This window comes from Neodiprion pinetum, chromosome 6, assembly GCF_021155775.2.
Source record: "Neodiprion pinetum isolate iyNeoPine1 chromosome 6, iyNeoPine1.2, whole genome shotgun sequence".
NCBI classification, from domain to species: Eukaryota; Metazoa; Arthropoda; class Insecta; order Hymenoptera; family Diprionidae; genus Neodiprion; species Neodiprion pinetum.
In genome coordinates, this window is record NC_060237.1 from 4,469,479 (window position 1) to 4,491,861 (window position 22,383).

At 43.7% G+C, this 22,383-nt stretch overlaps 1 protein-coding gene across 6 annotated transcripts in view; it reads left to right on the plus strand.

The window, feature by feature from the left end:
• The first annotated feature begins 4,513 nt into the window (after window positions 1–4,513).
• Window positions 4,514–22,383, plus strand: part of Ten-m (teneurin transmembrane protein Ten-m) — a 341,617-nt gene continuing 323,747 nt past the window's right edge. For all 6 annotated transcript variants that reach the window (XM_069136871.1, XM_046630559.2, XM_046630564.2 and 3 more), the window contains exon 1: window positions 4,514–5,466. The gene's annotated coding sequence lies outside the window, so the exon portion shown is untranslated. The remainder of the gene's footprint in view (window positions 5,467–22,383) is intronic.

Here is a 22,383-nt window from a genome sequence, read left to right on the forward strand (position 1 = left end):
GTGAAATAGAACACGAAACGTTAATAACGAACCGAAGCAATTGAGAAAAATAATACAAAAATCGTGAAAATAAAGAAAAGCGCGCCTTTAATGGCTCGGTAAACTTTTTGTGTGGTTATTTTTGAGGGATTCAATTTGCCTCTCCGACGATCGCTATCGCCGCAGTTGGTTCGCTCACCTTGGCGTGTCGGTGATTGCGGGTCGTTAGTTAATCAGTTAAGACGCTGCTACTGCTGTTGCTGGTGGTGAGACTCAGGCGTTTTAATTGCTTTTAAATTTACAAAAATATATCTCCCTGGGAATACCGAATAAATTACAATCGACATTTCTGCCCACCGTCATAGCTCCGTGTTTAAATCACATACGTCTCTATTGACCTGGGCGTCTAATCCGTCCACGCATCTCAATTAACTTACGTACGTCCACTAAAACCGGCAGTGATATGTTCATTATCATTAATTAAAGCCCAATCAGGATCTCCGATGTCTAAATGATGCCCGGCAATGACTATAAAGAAACACGTCGTAGGTATGTACGTGTATACATGTACACATGTATATACACTGAGAAAAATTTCATTTGTTACAGTAACTAGAAAATTTCAGTAAAACGAGTATCGTTAAAAAAACTGTTTGAATATTGTTGGGATTACGAAAAACGAGGTACACCTAACCATTTTGCGCTATTGTCGACCCTTTTTTGGTAATTGCAACGCAAAATCAGTTTGCGAGGTTTACTCTACTTTTTTAGTTAAACAAGGCTTTAACGTCAATTTATTGTTACACAAGCATTAAATTTTCGCAAAAATTACAAGAATATATAGTAACAGTGATCATAATGAGAAAGAATAGTAACGGATACTAGAATTTCCGGTAACAGCTGCAAAACTAATTTTCATTTTGTACCTAGAACTATATTTTTCGATTGTGGTAAAATATGAAATTAGTTAAGGACCAAGCGGTAACCGGAACTAAAAATTTCTCTCAGTGTATATCGTTTTCCTCGAGGTACTGGTTTCGCAGTCTTGATAATTTGACTCGACAATGTTGGCGGTACAAGGACCTAGGATACATGCATATCGTTTTATTAATTGATGGAGGTCCGCAGATCAAGCTGGTAATTTATAACGTTAACTCCTCTTCGAGTTGCTCGCAAGTTTTGTGCTCGGAGCGCGTTAACCGACGGTTACGAGGATCGGTTTACACGCGGTTGTGTAATTGGCATTGATATCGGTTTCCATTAGAGGACGCGAGTTATTATTTTTTAATCACTGGTCCTTTTGCCGTGGTTAAAAGCTGCGAGGAGAGAGCTAAGAGTTGGAGAGAAATAACGCGGAGAAACTGACGAAGAAAAGAGAGAGAAATATTAGCCGACGATCCGAGAGCGAGAGAGATCCCTAGACTTAATGAGCGGGGCAGGAGGTCAGGAGGGGGAGTTTTGTACAGTTCGAGTTGGACAAAGCTTTTCCGAAGCACGATGCACCAATGGAGCCTCGATGGGTACCTGGTAATTATTCCACTTCTAAACTTTACCCGATTCCCCAAACTCCCGACGCCCCGAAGCTCGCATTCAATTCCGAGTTATTACATATATATATATATATATATATATATATATGTATATTATAAATGTGCACGTATATACATTTCCGCAGAAGTGTGTTGTAAATTTGTCAAAATATGAATAAAAACTTATCGATACGACGAAAGTTTCATGCACGAAAAAACGGAGAAGAAGAAGAATAAAAAACAAGCAAAAAAAAAAAATGATTTCAAATCGTGGTCGCTGGTTGAAGGGTACGTATCAAGAGGGTAAATGTCAGCGTGGAATGATGGGTACGAATATGTGTACATACCTATATGTATATGTCGGCCGCAAGAACCACCGCAGCGATAATTCATCTTCCAGAGGTGTCCGTGTGTCCGTAAGATGTGCAGAGTATGTTTATAACGCGAGGGTACGTGGAGCTGGTTTCACGGACGGCGGTGATTGAGTGCGCTGCAAAGAAGCTGCGAGCTCGAGTCCTGCGGTGCTCCTTCTCACAGTGTCTGGAAGTCGGAAAAGAATGCAAGGAACGCCAGACAAAGGGATCGGACTAACGAAGTTTGCGCCAAATTTGAAAGCGGTTGTGTTCATCGAGCAGCATCTGCATACCTATATAGGTATCTACATTTGCCGTTGTTGCGTAGCGTTTCGATCGTATCGATATTCCAACTGCAGACAGCTCCCGTCGAGCTTATTTCAAGACCATCCGCGAGTCCGCTGTCCACGAAGCCCCAAATTCCGTTGACTGCCGTTGATGATAATGCCCCTGCGATTATTAATCGTGAAATTAACGCAGAGATTAGAATAAAGATGAATGACGGGGATGTCGGTGACAGAGCCGAGGCCCGCGCCTTCGGCTTTCACCCTTCACCCTTCACCCTTCGCCGTTCAACCTTCGCCCTCTCGGCTTCCGCTGTCCCTCGCCCTGCAGGAGACCCTTTCCTCCCGATATTCGCAATGCCATTACGGATTAGATTCTCCCTCTCGTCTCTGAAAGCGCATCACCCTCAGCCCCGTGCCCTCAGTTGAGCTAGGCGAGAGAGAGAGAGAGAGAGAGAGAGAGAGAAAGAGAGAAAAAGAGCGAACCGCCATCACGGGATTCGGTGCCGCTGGAGGATGAACCCTTTGATTTGTGCTGCCGCAGCGCTATCTGGCATGAGACTTTTGCTAAATCACGCGCAGCACCGTTCCTTTTAAATCTCATTCCCACCCACCGACTGAGACGAGACGAGACGAGGCAAGGAGAGGCAAGGCGGCGCCTCTGCTTCGTCAATCGCGACGGATTTAACTTAATTCTCCTCTCAAGTTCGGCGAGAGAACCGTGCCAGCATCCCGGCTCCTTTACTCGCTTTCGCTAAACAAAGGACTGGGCGAAATACGGTCCTGAATATCGGAACGTGTAGTTTATTTTTCTTACTCGGAGCAGCCCCGAAAGTGAAAGTAGCGTATTTTTTGTCACCGAAAAGGTGATCACTAATGCAAATCCGATCGAATCCGGGCCTAAAATCCATCGGACAAAGCCCGAAGCCTCCGCAGAGCCTTTTACTACCGAATCGAAAAACCCCGCGCCAACGGTGGAGAACGTCAAAGGCCATTCAACGCCATTTCCGACGATTACGACGGCTAGCCGCGGAACGAGAAACCAACTCGAGATCCTGCAGCGCCGCTTGGCCGGCCTGCACTTTGCCACCAACGAACCCCTGAACGCCATGGTCAATGATCACGAGTGCGTCACGACGAGGAGATTAAGTGATTGCTATCCCAATTAATCCCTCCCGCGAAATACCGACGTTACTCTCGATCCGATTGGTCGTCACGTTTCCCTGCCTCACGCGGAGTCATGCAGTGGCTTCTGTCACAATGTTAACGAAAGATTTCATGACACATTTGTCTGATTGTAGATCTTGAGGTGATTGGAACGATCCGAGTTTAAATAGAGCAATTGTTGGGCACGAAAGACGCTTCGCGTTAACGATCGCTGCGATGCCAACACGCCTCTCAACCCTTGTCAGTTTTACAGGAACGGTATAAGGGAGGATAAGACTCGGAGTGCCCGAGTCAATATGCGAGGGAAAAATACCCATTCGAGGATATCGGTGCCTTTCGGATCATCCGAAGAGGGTCACCGGTAGAGGCTTCTTCTCCTAATCGAAATCAAGATATCCGAGAAAATCAAATAAAATTCCTTATTTCATGCCCCTTTTTATGAAGATTCCGTTAGGAGGGATCTCCCAGGCACGCGAGTGTGTATCGAATCGATGCCTTGTATACACACAGACTTGGGTCCAGACTTTGCGCAGAGAAATGAACGATCAAGTTTCTCTCTGATGCCTAGCTGTAGAATGTAACATGAAACGGTTTTACTGGAAGTCGCCGTGTAGCCTAAATTTTGGTGATTTCCAGAGGAAAACCGATTCGACCAATGATATGCCTAAACATTTCGCACATACACATATCGCATTTATACACACATACATATACCTGCTTTACGATATTGGTGAGGGTGGAGGTTCCAGCTTCTGAGGATCGAAGAATTTTCCTGGAAGCAATGGGCTCATCGGACTATCGAAGATGAATCTTGAGGCCATTAGGGACCGAGTCGTTGGCCCGGAAGAAGATTGGGACCAAAGTCAAAGGTCGAAGACCGGGGTAATCGCGTCACACTAACGACGAAAATTTTCGTCCGTTCCGGGTGGATGCAGCCAGGTTTTCGTATCCGCATCAGTTTCTGCACCGAGACATCGGAAGAGAATACATTTACGTTTGTGTAAGAGAAAAGTGAGGATAAACTATGAAGCTCGACTAGAGCGGCGTTCGTAGTCCTCGGTCCTTACCGGGGGTTGGTTTCGGGCGCATGACGTGGCGCAAGCGCAGCCTGGAATCGAACCCCGAACCTCGCTTCATCCAGAAGAACCGTCGAGGACGATGATGTCTAAGCTCAGTGCGCTCGGCGGACTGTTCGTGAACGGACGTTTCCCTCGCGAGTCCTTGCCCCTCTGTCAAAGCCACGCTCGAGCCTGGATGTGCCCTCGGCTGGTGCATCCAAGTCGTGATTGAACCGTTCCTTAGTTGGCGCTGAATGTGGGAAAGAGTCCTAAGCACCTACGGTAGAACAAATACTCGAAAGGCAGATCAGAGACAGTAAAACAGCCGAATTGCGACTTCGGTCGGAAGGTAGACCGGCATTGATGCGAGCTCGCAGAGCTCAGATCCCGGCATCTCTTCCAAGACAAATCCCAGCCGTTTCCTCAGCGTCCGTTTAATGCTTAGCGGCCAAGGAATTCTCCAAGTTTTTCCAGTCATCGAACTGGCATGCTTGGTGAATTGGAATCCTTCCGTCTGAAACATATCCTAGACACGGAAATTTAGTCACGTGAAGTCAACCCTTATTGACGCTCGATTTTGTCGTTGAGGAATCAGATCGAAGCTTGAGCAAATCGCCGACTGTGTGTCAAGGCATTGCCTAAAGTTAGTGCACGTTCGCTAAACGAGCAGGACTGCAGGGAAAGCATTGTGGCACCTGTTCGAAAGCTCAACTGAATAGCAGTTGCGTATGGCGTTGATGCGTCCGTAACTCACTTGAAATTCGTCGGTCAAAAGCATCGAGACATAGATTGCAGCTTTGGGTTATCAGGAGTATGCGGCTTGTTTTCACCCTCACGCGACGCAGCTGAGAAAGGCGAAAGTTCCACATGGTTGAAAGGCTGGATTCTACGAGTGACGTTCAGTGCAGTTTGTGGAGAAACTAGACGGACGAACTGTTCACCCTGAAGGAAAACAAACAAAAAAAAAAGAGGAAGTCAACAAACAGAGTGATTGTTAAGTATTGAAAGAAAAAAAATCAGTAACGACGATCGACAGCAACGTTGGACTGCTCTTTCATCGTCTGAAGCCGCGGAGTAAAGAGCTGAGCTTTAGCTGGTGAGTCGAAAGCTCTACTTTTACACCCTTGGCCGTCAATTTTCATCTTTCTTTCGGGATATATTTAAAGCTTGCGGAAGTCGGCCACGCGTAAGGATCACTCCTGGTCGGTTTCGTTCCCCCGCTGCCGATCAGCCTTTTGTTTTTCAAAGTCGAGTGGCCGATCTTCCCGCCCAAAGGGCTCACTCCGCCGTAAAATTTCTCCAACAAATTTCACGCGTTTCATTTTCGTCCACCCGAAAACCCCCCCACACCGCAACCACCTTAAAGGTCATCGGGTGAGTCTGGAAAAAAAGTGGAATAAAAATATCAATGTTGTGCAGATATTTCTTTCATAAAGCAAGTGAAATTGATGACATATTTACGACATAATTGAGAGCGACGAAATTGCAGCGATAAGCGGAATTGTTAATTGCGTTTAAATCCACACCCCCGTTCGTTCATTTTATCCATTTTTTTTTTTTTTTTTTTTTTTCACTCGCGTGACGCGATGAAAAATACGTAAGCCGTAACGGGCGTCGATTGTTCGGTACAGGCCGCATTTCCAAATGAACTAGTTTACCGCCCATCAATATATACATACATAATCGAATTTTGAAGCCACTAGAAGCTTCTTAGCTTCTACCTTGATCACTTACCATATGAAGTAGGTACACGTTTCAAAAGAAAAGAAACGGCGGGTTCGCACCGAAATACACATAGAGACTAATATAGATCGAAGATGCGCGGCAGAGGCTTACACTCTGCTTACAAAGAGGATACGTACATACTTTGGTTGGCATACGGCGACGACGCAACGGGTTGATGGCCCATAGAAACACAAGCGTAAGAAACGAATGTAGGAAAGGAAAGGAAAGGAGAAGAAAGAACGCAAGTAAGAATGAAGGAGCGAAATAAAGGACTGCGCTATGTTCTGGGTGGTCTCTTACTCGGTCTCCGATCTCAACCAACACCCGGACACACACAAACGCACACACACGCGAGAATTACTTTGAATACGGAACAGACTTAACCGGACTGTTTGCGAGCATTATCTACCCGCTGGCTAGTGGCTACAAGAATAATAAGTGCCAGTGACGCATTTAGCCAGACGGACTCCGGCTGACTGACTGACTGACTCCTAATTGCTGGCGACAAGAGGAAAGGAAGAATGAAAAAAAAAAGAAAAAAAGAAAACACCCACAGCTGCGTTAGACCCCGTTTCACGAAGTCTGATTACTAATTACTCCGCATGGCTAGGCTACCCAAAATGTCAGTGTACCATCCACCGTGTAGCAAATGAATTCAACTTACTGCGAATATCACTATATTTGGTACTATGTTATTATACCCCGATACAGAACCAGACCGCGACGTTATAGAATAGCGTCAAATTGGCAAGGGAGCGGAATTATTAGCGATCAGCGCGTGTCGTCGGTGAAATGAAATGACGCACGGATGACAGCTCGGAAACGGCGACTATCGCAGCGATAGAGAGAGAGAGAGAGAGGGAGAGAAAGAGAGAGCGAGAGAGGTAGAGGGCGTCGATCGATCACTGATTTATACGACACAATGCTTTTTCGATCAAACGATTTATAATCGTTCCCCGATAGAAAACCTGTGTTGGGGTAGAAAGAGGTTCACGTGGCTCGTTTAAAGAATTTTCTCATCGATTCATCATCGCGCCTTATAAAACGGGACTCACGTAGAGCCTTTGCTGCAGGCACGGAGAGAACAGGGAGGAAAGTGTCGGTTTCATCACCTTCGACAATGCATGTGCCAGGGTTAGTTTTGTCGGGCGAATTTTACCCTCATTAGAATTTTGCAGAAGCTGAGCTTGTCAACAAAGCACGCAGCTGTTTGTCAGCGCGGCTTTAGCGCGTGAAAAAAAAAAAGGTTCGTAGAAATGTAAATTGAATTTTTCACAAAGGGTTGTTTTTCCCGAATCAAGCCAAGACATCGAAGAAGAGATAGCGCAGACGGTCGTAAATCACTGCACGACTCGACGGTGAACCCGCGAATGTCTGCGACGTAACCATACTCGTGATGTTTACGTATTATTCGTAGCTGTATTATATCTTGTTTGAGCGTTTTATTCGACCGCGGGTTAATCGCGATGAAACCACTCGACCTGGCCTTACGGGTACGGGGGTGCGTGGATACGTGTTACCTGTGTAAGCGATGTTGATGATAATGACGATGCGATGAACGGAAATCACTCGCGTGATCTTACGCCCTGCAGGCTATACCGACCTACGATACACACTCTCGTCTACGTTTATGCAGCAGTCAAGCCCGACCTAGTTCGCAATCAGACCTAACGTACCTACTATACGTTAGGTGCGCGATGGAGTGCGATAATTATCGAGTTTTCTTGGCCGGGTGGTAGTTTTGCCTTTTAGGCCGCTCGCCCGGCTATGATTTGATCGTTGATCCGAGCCAAAGTATCGCGCTGCAGACTTGTACGTGTACAGAATACTTTTGATACGGATAAGATGAGTTTTAGCAAAGTGGAAATTAAAAACGGCCGGGTTATGCTAATGGAGGTTGCAAAAATAGCGCCAAGTTTACGGTGGAATTATGCAACCGCATTTGAACCCCCGGCGACACGCAAGACTCGACTTTTTCCACCCTCTATCGTTCGGACGAAGTTAGCCTGCGGTTACCTCTTATCGCGAAAACAGTCGCGGTATTTCCCATTCTGGTATTCTGTCAATTCGTGCTAAGAAATATTCCCTCGTCAAATTTTACCGCGCGGACGAAAAAAATGGATCGTTCGTCTCGGTGGTAAGGATTTTATTTAGAAATAGCAATGGCGGAGCTTTTGAAGAGAGATAGAGACGAGTGGTGGGTTAAGTATGACGCGCGGTATTATATCTGTGCGAAACTACGAGAAATTGTTTACCACGATTGAGAAGAAGGAATAAATGAAACTAAAAAACCCGTTGGCGGCCGCATCGTGCATGAAATCAATCTTGACAAGGCTCAATGTAAATTGTACAAATTGCCGCCGATCAAATATAATTGACAGTCAATCATGAAGGATTTGGATTCGGCGTCTGGCTTGTCAGTCCTCCGATCCGTATAGGAACAGAGTTTACGGAAATTTGTTCGGCGTTACGAGATCCCTGTTTGCATTCTGCGCCCCGTCATCCCTCGCGATTATTACTACCGCGCCGATACGACGATGCATCAGTCACAGATCAAAAACGATACGACAACTTTTTCCAATTTCACTTCAATACCATATTCACGAGAATAACGCTAGCTACCAGTGTTCGCAGTCAAATGAAAAACAGAGATTCTGTTAGGTTGTCTCGAAATTAAAGGCGGATTCGCATTAATTTAATAAGGTAAATCCAGAAAAGATGCCTCGCTGGGAGAGACACGACCGATCATTTCTATTTCTTGGAATACTCGAAAAATATTAGATATATTAAAAAGATTCATCAGAACATTCTGTTTCATTTGAGAACACAGATTTGTGAAGAAAAAAAAGTGTAAAAAAATACATATTATAAAAATCACCGACTTCTTTGCACCTTGAACAAAGATTATTCTTTGAATCTAATAATTCTGTTTTATTTTCTCGTAAATCTTGAGCCAATACTGGTAAAATCCGCTTGACAATCGTAACATTTCAATTATTTATTTGAATTCTAATTTCGTCTTATTCAAATTTTTCCAACTCAATTGGTTCAAATATTTTTATATCGATAACCAATTACCACCAGAAGCCATCTCTCTCAAGTGTGGCATTTCACCGACCGTAATCTTGGGGTGAGATGGCCGATGCATCGAGTAAATAATTTTCGTTACTACGTGCAATTACGAAAATATTAAAATTCTCCCCTTCGTACTTTACACAATATACACATCACCGCGTAGAGAGCTCCTGTGATAAGGGCGCGCACTCGAAATTTCGATTTCGTAGTAGAATGAGTTTTTATAAAATGTCCGACTTAAGGGAGGCATTAAGGTCGAACGTAACGGCGATTGGCCGAGGATGAAGGGGGTTGGGAGGATGGTTGAGGGGTCCTAGCCATTCCGTTAGATTGCCGCCGGGCCTGTAATCTCCCCTAATAACTATAGATTGTCCGACGACGTCACATACCATCCCCGTATCCCTCGGCGGTGGCTTATCACCACCTTAATCGTTCCCATAATACGAGACAGCTACGGTACTCGCAGACTACGTACCTCTGTCGTGTCCCTCCAGACGCTGGCTGATGCAGTACGTGGATCGCATCAGATATTGCTGGATATCGCCGTCTACGTATTCCGCTTGATCAGCCTGCAGAGTTTCTCGCAAGTTTCGAATCCTCCTCGATACCAAACGTACAATTTTTCACATCCAGATTCACGAGTACTTCGAGAGCGATGAACTTCTCAGGACAATTTGACCAGTGATCGCAAGGATCTGACGAAGACAAAGTAAGAATGAAATGTAACATGTTTCTGCTGTAATTTATGAGTCGATATTGTTTATTGATGCGAATGAATAAGCTATAAGTTTGAAAAAAGCAAATTTGTCTGCCGTATTTGTTCAAATAATTGGAAATAGAAGAAAAAAAATGTCAACTCGTATCGCGGGACAAATTTTGACGGGTACAATGATCGATCGGTTTACACAGTCGCGCGTACCTCAACAAGAATAATTTTCGAGACGAAGACAAAATTGGCTGTTGGCTAAGATATTGGATATTGTGTACTTTTTTTTCCTCTCTTGTTATATACGAAAAGTGACTCTGGACCGCGGTCGACGTGACGTGGCTGTGGAATATTTGCAAAGAAATCTATTTGCTTTTCACCGCAGAAGAAAGTTAAAAAGTTTTGGACGTAGCAGTATAAACGGCAGGGGGTGGAAAACCGAGAGGAGGAGGGGAATTTCATTTTATTTACGGTAAAAAACTAATAAAGAACAAGTGACCGAGTCGATAGAATTTTTTTCCCGCTGTCCCACGAGAGATGGGCTCAAAGTTATTTCTTTTCGTCTTTTTTTCTCAACCAATTACATTTTTCCAATTCTGAGTGGATTTTGCATGTATAATAAAAGTCGAAAGTCGCAGGTAAGTATAACTCGACCCCACGGATGCGGACTCTGTGTTTGTATGTGAAATCGTTCCGTGCTTCAACGCACAAGGCAGCCAAGTTTCACCCGAAATTGCACACGGATCGATCAGAGGCCACACGCTTATTTTTCCTCCACAAAAGGAGAATTTCCTTGCTATAATTGAGAGGCTAATTGCCGCAATGGCGCAATAGAAAAATCGCGAATCGATCGATCCAGTGGGCGCATAAAACGTTCGTGCACACTGCGTGGGAGTAAATTCCCGCCAAGTTATGGGCGGTAAAAATTTTGCATCGCACGTAACTACGGCAGCACCTAGTAAGGAAGTAAAGTAAAATAAAATATCAACCCCGCAAGGTGGAAAGATCACGACCCCACGTGCCCCTTGAGTGTGTTGAAAAGTTTTTATGCTTTTGAGTAAATCGCGTTTCCCTCTTCAGCCGGTTCACTTCGTCCAGCACTTCGCGTGTTGCGCCATTCACTGGAATTTCAAGCGCCCAGAAAAACCCTCTGAGCAAACGATTTTCAACCTAGTCAAGTTTGCAGGTATAATTGCACGACTCAACTATGCGAAAGTATGCCTATGACATATCACGCGAACTTGGCCGGAAAAAAAATTTGCTCGTACATGGGGCATTCCAAGCCAACTCGACCTGCCGCCAATTTATATAACATGCTATTTCGGGGATCGGAAAAGCAAGCCCTGAAATATTTAGTTTTTTTTACCAATGGTTCACAAAAGTGTTCTTATTTTCGCACTACTTTATATCCCAACATCCGTCAGTCGTACGAAAAAATCACCAGCACAAAAAATCATCGCGAAGACGCGAAATGGAAAGAAATATTTTTTTTTCCGATTTTGTTAATGACTAGCATTTTTTTCCTTCTTTTTTTTTTAATTCTCAACTTTGAGACTTTATAAGTTAGAATCAAATGAATGTCAAGGAAACGGGAAAATATAGGAGTACATACCTGAACTAAATGTCTGCCGAATTGAGTTATATCTCACAAATGAAATGTCCGATATCAAATTAAATATTCATTTGTTTGGTAATCTACGTATATATTTATACCCTCATTTTCTCGCTTACGGAATGTCCTATATACATTATACATACAATATAACATAAAACCCTGCGTAAGTCTGTGAAAAAACGATCAGGCCTCGAGGTTTTTCAGTCAATAAATTAGCCCAGTGGTCAACTTCCACTCGTAAAAAACCGTCTTGCTAATCGCCATCGAGTCGAGAATTCCACGAATGATTGTCGCGGCGCTAAGACCGTGCAAAAATGAGGCACGAAACTGATACTGCAGGTAAATGCGGCCAAAAAATACCGATAATAAACGTGCTGGACGGGCAGCAGATGTAGCAAATCGGTAGCAGCAGCAGGTGGGCAGCAGCTCTCCTATCCTCAGATACGTGCAACGTGGTGACAGCGGCGTCGTCGCCGAGGCGTCGGGTCGTGGAGCGAGCAAAATTTTTTCCACCCCTTTTTTTCCGCCTTGTTTTCTCCTATTTTTACTCTCATTTTTCCCCTCTTTTTCCCGCCTGTCGACCGCGATGCAGGGAGAGAATATTCACAGGAGAAAGAGAAGCAGAAGGAGAAAGAGAAAGAGAAAAATAAGAGAATAGAAAGAGTTGGTTGGCTGCTTTGTGGAGCTAATTGTTTTCTGGAGTAACGCGAACGTAATAGCTCCTGGCGTGCGAGAGGGACGCGAAGCTCGGACTGCTGCTGGCCGGGCCAAAAGGAGAAACTGAATGAAGATGGAGGAAAAAGAAGAGCAGAGGAGAAATAATATCGGAGAGCTGAGAGCGAGTGCCGAATTAGTGGTTAGAGTGGAATCGAGAGAGGCGGAATCCGGCGGGAACGCGGGGGGGAGGCGGCGCACAATGAGAGAGAGGAGTAAAGCTGTCCGCGAATGAGGTCGACATAATTGCACCCCCAGTCATACCGGAGGCGGGCGGCCCCCGCCGTCATCCATTGTGCCGCCGAACCTCGGCCTGGCTTTGATTAAATACTTGACACATCTCAGCGATGGGCATAAGTTCGGTTGAATTGTAATTACGGGGAGACCGACCGTAATTTTCGTCGCACTTCGCAGGATTCGTATTCCTCTGCAGGATTCTGTGCTCTGCAGATATGCCCACCGATGTTTGGTCATGTAATGCATCTGGTCTCGGGTTTTCGAACCGTGACTGTTTATAACTATCCTCGAGATGACACGTTTCGTCGTCGTTGTTTCCCGATCAACCGTTTAATCAAACTAATTGAAAAAATTACTTCGCAGTTCTGAGTAAATACGATTTCGCAAAATTGCAACAGAATCTTTCGGGTTTTAATACCAGTTGTTCGTCTTTTTTCGTTGAAATTAAAACCATTTATATATATTACAGAAATTAAGAATATTTTTGTTTCGTGTGAAGCATTATTTGATTAATTTTTTTAAATTACATCGGTACAGCGTTTGATGGGTTGATGTGCGTTAAACCGAAACGTGGTAACGCAATTTCTTCTGTAAAAACCGACCATTCTTCTAAGCGTCCAATCTGTGTGCGAGTAAACTTGAATGCCTGGTTTCAGGTTGAACTGGAATTCCCGAGACTCGATTAATCTTTCTTCATACCCGAAAAAAATCTAGCTCCACCATTATTTGTTCCTGTTTCCGATTCTCTTTATATTCCGCTCTACTTAACAAGATACGTTAGCAGATAGTTACATCTTTTTGTTGCACTTTAGCTGTTCCCCGTTTCCACAGCTGAGAAGTCAATTTTTTAATTTTTTTTTTTTTTTTTGTTATTATGAAACAAGGGATACGAGTTGTTCAACTTGTTTAGACAAAAATATAAATGTATACGCTCTTTTCGGAAGGACAGATTTGGTAATCGGAAAATTACTTTTAAAAAGAGCCAACCATGAGCTCCCTAACACTTGAGGGTGCTTCTCTGAAGAACAAGGGGTTGCCTCGCGGGCTCCTTTTCCCTCGTCAAAGAAGTTTTATTGCAACAGTTGACTCGTCTTTTGATGTCTAATCACGTCAAAGTCGTAATCTGTTTGGATCCAGACGCTTTTGACTTTGGCTGTAACTTGTATTCGGTAAAAACAGTCGGAATAACAGTCGTATAAAGGATCGTTGACATTACGAAACTGTTCAGAAAAAAAGAAAGAAAGAAAAAAAAACAAAAAAAACTACTCGCCAAAATTGAATATGGAAAGAAAAATTTTCACGTTCATTTAATTACGTGAATCAAACTTCTCGACGTGAGCATTTAATTGCGAGGACAGAAAGCATGTTCTTCTTTCTTCTTAGAAAGTTAGTTACAATTATTGAACTGTTTCTATTTTTATTTATTTTTTTTTTTTTTTATTTGGAATTCCTTTCGTCCGGCCGAGCGATTAGCGGCATGGCGTAGAACCAACCTGAAGATTATGCAATTTCATCAGAATTAATTGTAGCGCAATAAGTCGTTAAAACTCTCGAGCAAATTAATTAACACGAAAGTCGGTTAAGTGGAGCTAGTGGAATAAGAGCGATACTCCGAGGGGTGGAAGAGAACGAGGAGAATGAAAATAGCGCAGGGTCGTCGATGGCGCAGAGAGTGAGAGTGTGGTCGGCGAGTATAGCGGAAAGGAAGGTCGGGTCGGTAATGAAATAACGTACCTTATACGTATCCTTACCCGAAGCGGTCGACCAGCCACGGAGAACTTTTGAGCCTCGCGACCTCTAATCTGCAAACTCCGAGTGAAATGTATCAAAAGATGAATAAAAGCGAAGGAGCTCGTACGTTTCGAGCCTTTGGCAGCCCGGTTCTATCCGACATGAAATTACCGCCGAGACGAAAAAGGGGACTCCGTAAAACTGATAGCACACTCAATCTTCCCGAATCACACCCTGCGTAACAATAATCGAAACGATGATTGTCGTGAACTTCAAACCAACCGTACAACCCGTCGAGTGAATCCTTGGGTATCGTACGACGCGAATGCATGCCTGTATAAATGGATGCGAGTTGATAATCCCCGTCGGGATTTTCCTCGGTTATGAAATAGTTTCCCAACACGCGTTCTCGAAGTTGCGGGTACCTACCGCACTGCAAACTTGCTAATGCTCGTTGCCAACGGTTTGACACATTTCCTATGCAGGTTATACAATAATTGCGAATGAAATATCGCCGGGGATCAACGTATCCTCCAGGGTTTAAGATACTAACGCGAAATCGATATCGCGACAGGTATATCTACAACAGATTTTGGAAAGTCGTCACCCGGTCTTCCCTCCGTCTGCTCAAAGCTCGAGTTGACCGATTAAAAGAGTACCCTCTAGACGCCCTTAGCCCAGTTCCTCCAGGAATAGGTCATGTCGTAACATGGTTATCCTCGGAGTTTGGCGCTGCAAAAGCGTCAGCTGTCCTTAACGCTTTACGAACATTATTATAGGTATGCCGACATCGAAGCCGACCAGAAGACCGTCGCCCTGAATGGCGAGAGAGAGAGAGAGAGAGAGAGAGAGCCAACTTTTAAGCAGCGTCGTTCCAAACTTTTCCGTGTATTAATTAATATACTGAGCCAGTGTGATTTGTAACGTAAAGCTCGGCGCCGCGCCAGCTGTGAAGGTAATGCACTGCACTTGCCGCTGGTGCTGGTGCCTTTCCGTATTTCCACGTTCGGCCATCTGGCTCACCTGAAACACCTGATAAAGTAGCTGCCACTTTTTTCAACGATATGTCATATTACGAACGTTTCGATAGTTCGAAAGACCAATATAAAAATCTCTCGAATTCGTCGGAGACCGAATTCCCGGTGCTTTCCGAACGTACAGACGAGTTGACTCAATTTATACTCCCTGGCCGTAACTACACGATCAATTATTTCCCGTTTCATCTCTTTAACGGAATCGCCGAATAATCGCAGGTTTGTAACGGCTGGTCAAAATCCCGAAATCAACGATAAGCACATCGAATTTCGAAGCTGCACGCGCGGTTGTCACCTGAGCCTGAACACAGATCACCCTGAAACCGTTGCCCGTTATACGGAATAGTCACAGTGCGAGAATGCGGAAGCTCGAAAATCCAAACAAGCTTTGAAACCTGTGAGAGAAATCTATGTACCGAATTCGGTGGCACATTGAACACCATCGCGCGACCCATTAACGGTAGTTACGTGCCACCAGAAAACCCCTGAACACGATAAGTCACGCTGAGAGGGTTTGCAGGAAGAAGTATCGACACACCGATCCCGGAAGACAGGCTCGATATTTGTACCCTGAAAAAACGTAAAACCTTACCCTGGACTGTTTTAAACAAGGATTAAAATATTTTCAGGAAAATGGTTGACGGTGCCAAACTACCAGCTCTACAACCTACGCGTCACAGGCGTATATAACACACCCACGTACCTTATACCTTACACCGAACCGCGGAGATCGACGTATACGTATGCATACGTATATCGGGCACGTATAGATGCGGTTTACGAATGTGCGGGAGCCAGGGGATAGAGCTGAATTAGCATGCCTATCTGTGTAATATATTGGACGGTATATCGCTGGACGTAGTTGGTGCCAGCGGTGGTTCCACCGGCGATGCCGTTGCTGTTGGACGCTGCCGGCGTGATGTAGTGACCCCCGGTTTTATTGGCACCCTCGTTCCCCGTTCTCCGCAAACCGCGGCCAGCCCGCTGTATCCACTCTGTATCTCTCTCTCTCTCTCTCTCTCTCTCTCTCTCCAGTTAATCCGTACGTCGGTTGCCGACGGAGGTTCGTTGATAAAAAGAATGCTGCAGCCCAATTTTTATCTAGGTAGATACTACGCATCCGCCCGCGATCATCTGCAAGATTATGCGAACGCTACGTCGCTACGTCATCCCCATCGTTTCCGGTCGCACGTTACCTATTGCTTATACGTATACTTACTAACTCTTTCATATTCTTTATGGTAACTATTTAGGCTCGTTACTGTCCTCATATTTCGGCTACTTTTATTCCCCGTTATTGATATTCTGAATTATTGCGCTTTTCCTGAATTCATACTATTTGTCTCTGACTCACATCTACTTTGCGATTCAACCAAATTCTACTTCACGGCTCAATAAGACCAAAGCCCAATTCTCCACCATATTTCAAAAATCAATTTGTTCAACTGAACAGCTTCACACTCTCTGTTTTTACAATAAATTATTATAAATACAAATATACATCATCCTGGCTTCGATTCGGTCTCTTTTTCCATTCTCTGAGTTGAGAGTAGCGACGGGATCGAATCCAAATGTACCCAAATAAACATCTTTGGAGGGTCAATACCAGGTAAACCTCTTTCTGTAACACTCGGATGCAGTTGAAAAAAATCGCTGCTAATATCATCTCATCCGTATTACTCTAATACTTTTTCCGACAATGTATTTCACTTTTTCGCACTGAAAATCCCGTACGACCGATATCGGCGCGCTGTATTTCATACTCGATTTTGATTTTTTTTTCTTCCTTTTTTTTTTTTTTGTCTCTTTTCGCCACAAATGCCAACACCTATGTATGACCACCTACGATGTATTGCTTGCCACTAGATTTTCCGACCCTCATTCTTCATCGCAGATTTTCATCGCGTTTTTTACCCAAACGGAATACCGATAGCAAATAGATATTTCGAACTCATTGAATCGCTGGATTTTAGAAAATCGAAGACGTTACAATATTCATAGATCGTATGAAATCAAATTGATTTCAATTCTGAATTACACATTTTATAACGCTAACATATTTAAAATTCACACAGCATCGCAATTATTTTGCGAGAATTCATAAATAAATCACCGGTGTGGAAACGAGGCTTGCAATCATTTTTTACACGCCTATAATAATTTTGTGTTCAAAACGAGGTACGTATAATCTGCGGTTCAAGAGTGTGCGTGTTGAAAAATCGAGTCGACAGAGTTGCAGTTAATTTTAATTACGTTGAATGATTAAATTTCGACGGATATTGGGAAAATCGTTTATATGAACAGAGGCGCAAATTGCATCACCGACATACAGATGGGCTTGAAGCTGATGAAAAATCGAAGACGAGAACGAAGTAAAAAATTTCTCGGCATAGTTTTTCAACCTGTTCACAAACATAACATAACAATTTATCATTCGCGTGAAAAATCCTTGAGCGACCGGAATGTAGGAACTGTACGGTGTCCTTAACTAATCAGATTCTGCCTTGTAATCCGGCATAATGGGATGTACGGTATCATTTTACTGAATATTAATAAATGCGCTCGGCGTGATTTATGGAAGCTGAGTGGTTTATAGTTTGGAATAACTATATTCGAGTTAACGGATGCCGCAGCATATCGAGGCTGCCCGCAATTGGTGGTCATTCTAGATTCGTCCTAAGGCTGTGAATCGCGTCTTGATTGGTTCCCGAGGAACCGACGCCACCAAACCTGTCAGAAACCACAGTATATGAAATCAGCCGCGTCATTGACGTCACAGTGCACAGCGTACGTGGTCTACGATTGAAACAGGTTGCAGATGCTGCGGGGGAAATCAACGATCATTGTTACCGAATACGATGGATGCGTTTCGTGCATCCGGCACAATGACGCCGCAACGTTTATACGAATCAAAGTGAATTCCTCGCTCCCCTAATCTTAAATAAAAAAAAGTTAAAACGTGCAGGGAAAGTATCAGTGAACCGACCGTATTTAGTAAGATAAATTATCTGTGCTACTAATTTGTTATACAGGCTTGATATTTCCGCGAAATTATTTAGTATTTGACTCGTGACCTCTTGGTCAAAAAGTTTCTTCAAAATTTCAAGTACCGCGTTTCATTTCACTCGTATACCATTTTCCCGGCATGTTTTACGACCATTTCAACAATATCGCTCAATTTGTTCAATCAAAAGTTTCCCTCGTGCCTTTTTACTCTTTTTGAAATTTTCTTCGTGATTCTGTTCACTGCGGCATTTATCGTTCACCGTTTTTGAATAGCATATTGCGCCGCATTCCGCGAGTAATTTCAGTGATTATTATTAATATTGTTCGTGACCAGAGAGTGTATGAAAGTGAAAAATACGAGCATTTCAATTCACTCATACCACTCATTGATTCAAAATTTATCGGGCGTATGAAAAGTTTCCTATGCATACGTATGTGCGTATTATTATACGCATACACAGTGTTGACCGTGCTGACGTAATGGAAATAAATATGCTAACGGGGTATGGATTTTCAATGCAATATCTTGCACACGTGTACAATTGATTCAACAATACCTCACTTCAGTTGCCCCAATTTGAATTCTTTATGTTTTCTGTACGTATTCTGTACAAGAAAATTCATAATGGAGTTTATTGAGAAATTCTTGAACAAGCTCAAGCTTTTTATGCACACTTTTTATGCAATAACAATTACTCCGCAAATTCCACTCAATTATGTCAACGACCGAAAGACCGAGAAACTGACTTGCACACAATTTATTTCTCATTATTTTCCTTTTTCGGTACGAGCTTCACAGATAATTAATTATCGCAAGCACAAAAATTCATGCCTGTACTAAACGATGTCTCTATAATACGTGAAAGTGAAATTTTGGTCCTTGACATCACCACGCATGTGAGTAGTAGTTCGGAGAGAGCTGAATTATCTCTGATACAAGGTTAAATTTTCGCCTTGACGTATATTACGGTGATAATTGCTTCTATAATATAATACGCGTTGCCCGCTGAACTGATTCTAACAATAAGCTCAAACCGTAACACGACTGCATAAATTCTCCTTTGTGTTTATCCACCCGACGTCGGTACTCGTGCCGGGAGCTTGACGAGTGTTTTACACTTTGACTATTCGTTTCAATTTTCCATTTAAAAAAGGTAACGACCTGCCGGCTGCCGAGTCTGTGAAAAGCATGCACTTGCAGAATTCAAACGATGTAGGTTAATTGAGGCTCGGATCGTCGCGGGTGGCTGATGCCTTTCGAAATACTCGCAACTTCTCTAGTCGAAATCGAAATTACAGGGAGCACGTATCGCGAGCGGTTGAATAAAATTCGAAAAAAAATTAGACGCGAGCATTTACCTCGCCGCGGAATTTCTTCACGGATTTTTGTCCCGGTACTCGAAATTTTCAGAGTACCCGATTACCTGCCCTCCGCAAAGCCCTCTGTCCCTGAGCGCGCGAATGTCGATACGTCGAGGATAATTAACACGGGTCGTTACGGGGGTGAAAAATCGAAGCAATCAGGAAGGTAGAGACGTTACTAACTACCCGTCGGAACTCGCGATTACACAGCTCAGTCAGCAGCTGATCCTCCCGCCAATTCTCTAGCCTGCAGCAGCTTAATTTGCATTCGCGCGTGAATTTATTCAAAGAAACCCGGTTTTTCTAATCGACCAATTATGCGACAGCGATTTCCCAGGCACTAGCGAATGGCGAATAGTGGAAGGAGTTTATTCTCCTTCCATCGAATCCACAGCGAAGGTTCGGCAAAAATTTCATCGCCGTTTTATCCCTCTTCCCGTGGAAATTACCGTCGAACTCACGCGCAAACTTTCGCGGATCGCACTGAGCGGCGGAATTTAGTTTTCAACAAATCGGCAATAAATTCAACAAGCTAATCTAGTTGACGTTGGCATTAGTGGGGGTCCGGCTGTATAACGGTCCAAGGATCGTGAGTTGGGCTCAAGTCGCTTCGGACCGAGTTTTGTCGTTCTGCAGAAACTCAGGCAGGCCCACGCAGCGAGCCGCGTTGCAAAGCCGGAGACTTAGCGCCAAAGTACCGAAATAAGGAAATGCCCGCCTCAGACGCCTGAACGTTACTTCGCAGACGCCGAACTCTTTTCGCCAATTTTCACCATCATTATTATAGATTCTATTTTATCTCTTTATTTCCCGTCACGCTCGCTAAGGTTTATAATCAATTTTCTCGCCAAGTTTTATCGGCGCAAGTGTGAAAGAAGGAGAAAATCACCCCAAGCTGTTCGATGTACACGAATACTTCCCTCAGGGTCTCGATAAGTTCTACGGTGTTGGTGACTTCGAGAAATGCCGGAAGTAAATTTCCCTGTAGCACAAACTCTCTTTCGCCGGGATCATTTCTCCGATTTCTTCTATTATCTTTTTCTCTATATTTGTTACATATTCACTTCGTCGTCGCCTTTTTCGCCCGAAATTCCGATTCGTCTTTTTCCACACGTCCGCGAGGCCATGCTTCACTTCGCTTCCTTCTACATATATTTCTCTTATGAAATGGACACTGAGTGTAAAAAATGTTCCAACCTAAGGTCGATAATGATTTGCTCGTGCAACGGGCGTTTGCCCTCCATTGTGGAGGAGATAAGAGGCGGACGGAAGGGGCTTAAAGGTTAAGATACTAGGTGAGCGAGGACGTAGATTGTAAAGAATGTTCACCCTAACCCCTGAATGCTTGTCCCGCGGAGTAGGTGCAGCTGACTATAAAAGAGGGGCAGGTTTATACGTACAAAGACCGATGAAGTTTCGCTCGGTCGATACAAGATACATAATAGACAACAAAGTTATGATGGTAGTCCGTGAATAATACAGGTCGATTAAACCGTGCTTGGAAATCGAACAGAAAGAAAGCAGCAAGTGGTTAAATGTCTCCTCGGAAATGTTTAGTTCCTTTACTTTCAAATTCCTAATTTTACGACCATTGCGTGATTTCCCTGCAGTCAGACCAGAAGTGTCGTTCCGATTGAAGTGTTTGAAGCGAATTCTTCTGACCCTGTAGGAGTACGAGCAACAGGCTGTTCCTTCCTATAATTCGTTGTCAGAACATTCGCTCTTTGATCTATTTTCGTGATTTGGACCGGATATAAAAAAACAAGTCTCGTTTTAAAACCACATATAGTTTTCTCGTAATGCGATGCATCAAAGTCGTCAGCCGGACTGGCAGATTTTCCGCAGGGCACGATTTGGGCTATGAATATTGTATACGTATCGAAGAAATTGATGTCAGAAGTTGACGTATAAATACTGAACTTTTTTCTTTCCCCGCAATCCTTCCTTTATACGTATATCTGGTTCGGCGATCGGAATAAGGCAGCCTTCAACCAATCTGTAATCGATTTATTGCACGGCTATGTGTACGAATATATATATATATATATATATATATATATTTGTTAGAACGAATGACAAGCATACTCGTGGCCGAATATATATATTAACAATACAATGTATATTATATGTATACGTATAGGTATGCATAAAAGCCGCGGATTGATTGACAGAGATCAAAGATCTCGCCTTTCCTTTTTCTTCGGAACGTTTCGTGCCCTTTATTTGCGATTATAGCCGACCGAGGAGTTCGCTGGATTTTTTTTTCCAAATACCACGCACACACCGAAACACATATATTAAAAATATCGATTTTAACTTTTTAATTTCTACAAGAAAAATTCACCGACAGTGACTAATGAGCCTAACTGAAATTCAAAGGGCGACGAAAAGGCGGAAATAAGTGAGGGGGAGGAAAAAGAGAGAGAAAAAAAAAGAATGAGAAGTGTAATAAAATAAAAAATAGAAGGGGAAAAATACTTGGCACCCGGTAAATGAAAGTACCGCCCCAAGCGAGAAGGGATGGAGTTTGGCAATGCTTATATCTATACAGCAGGGAATTAATGCTGTACAGAAGCGAGTTATTCGGAGTGGGAGGAGGGAAGAGTGGAGGGTACGGAGCGTTTTGAGTCGAGGCAAAGAGTTTAAAGCAATTAGGCAAAGTGTGAAACTGTCGCACGAGAGTCGAGATCTTAGACGCAATGTTCTATGCACAGCAGACGCACGTGTAAGGAAGACGAGCGTAATGTACGCGTTCTGTAAATAAATTTTGTCGGCTGTGAAAATGACTGGCAACGGTTGAAAAGGGGG